General features: G+C 27.4%; 1 protein-coding gene across 1 annotated transcript in view; it reads right to left on the bottom strand.

Annotated features, from left to right (window-relative positions):
- LOC108687420 (transmembrane protease serine 5-like) overlaps window positions 1–1,012 on the bottom strand; it is a 10,742-nt gene that overhangs the window by 8,637 nt on the left and 1,093 nt on the right. The gene's annotated exons all lie outside the window — the stretch shown is intronic.

The raw sequence follows: 1,012 nt of genomic DNA, 5'->3' as shown, positions 1-1,012 counted from the left end.
CGTTCAACAGATTCAACTGTTGCGGAGATTCGTGAGTGCTCGCTGCTATTGGACTAAAAGAATACGTCAATAGCTGCGAGTTGAGTTTGTTGAACGTGACCAACTTTCAACGATTAATGGAATTTAAATTTTACACTATATCATTATATTACAATAAAATTTAATTTCTCTTGTCTCATTCACCGGACTCTCTCTCTCTCTCTCTCTCTCTCTCTCTCTCTCTCTCTCTCTCTCTCTCTCTCTTGCGATCTAATCTTATTCTGCATTATCAGTACTATGTCCATACTCATAGACAGATAGGAACCCCTTAATGATGTATAGGTTGCGGAAACATCCTACATAAAAAAAAACAATTGATTTGTTATTTGCATTGACAATTTATTTAACTTATGGAAGAAAAATATATTAGAGATACAAATAATTTTTAAAATTACATATTAACAATTAAATTTTAAATTACGTAAAATAAAATGGCATTGTAATAAATAAATTAAATAACGTTCTTTATTTCTTTAAATATGTATCGATCCAAAATATGAAATTAGAAATTCTTGTAAATGCCTGGATATCTAAACGTGCAGGAAGTACCAAAAAGAAGGAAACAATTCCAATTTGAACTTCTATGGCCATCAATATTCCAGAATCTCTCTGGAATAAAGATGCAATTAATAAAATGCCAGTGTTTATATAGTAAGAAATTGTTTATTGTAAATAATAGTTATAATCAATTCAGTATAGGTGAAAGTGTAATCATATAAAGAAAAGACGATTAAACTTAATATTATAATTTTTAAACTATAATAATATAATTTTATTAATATTTAATTTTATTTATTGTTGTCAAAATGTTTTGTGGATAAACTATTAACTTAATTTCTTGTAAGTTATTTGGAGTGCTTCCCTCAATCTAAAAAGAATTGCATTGTTATATTGATAATAAAAGCAACTGTCACATGACAACAAACGAATTATTATTATCAAAATGTTTTCTCATTTATTACTTTTAACGTGT

The sequence above is a fragment of the Atta colombica genome, unplaced genomic scaffold (genome assembly GCF_001594045.1).
Source record: "Atta colombica isolate Treedump-2 unplaced genomic scaffold, Acol1.0 scaffold207, whole genome shotgun sequence".
NCBI lineage: Eukaryota > Metazoa > Arthropoda > Insecta > Hymenoptera > Formicidae > Atta > Atta colombica.
Note: the sequence above shows the minus strand (reverse complement) of the source record. Positions and strands in the feature narration are given on the sequence as shown.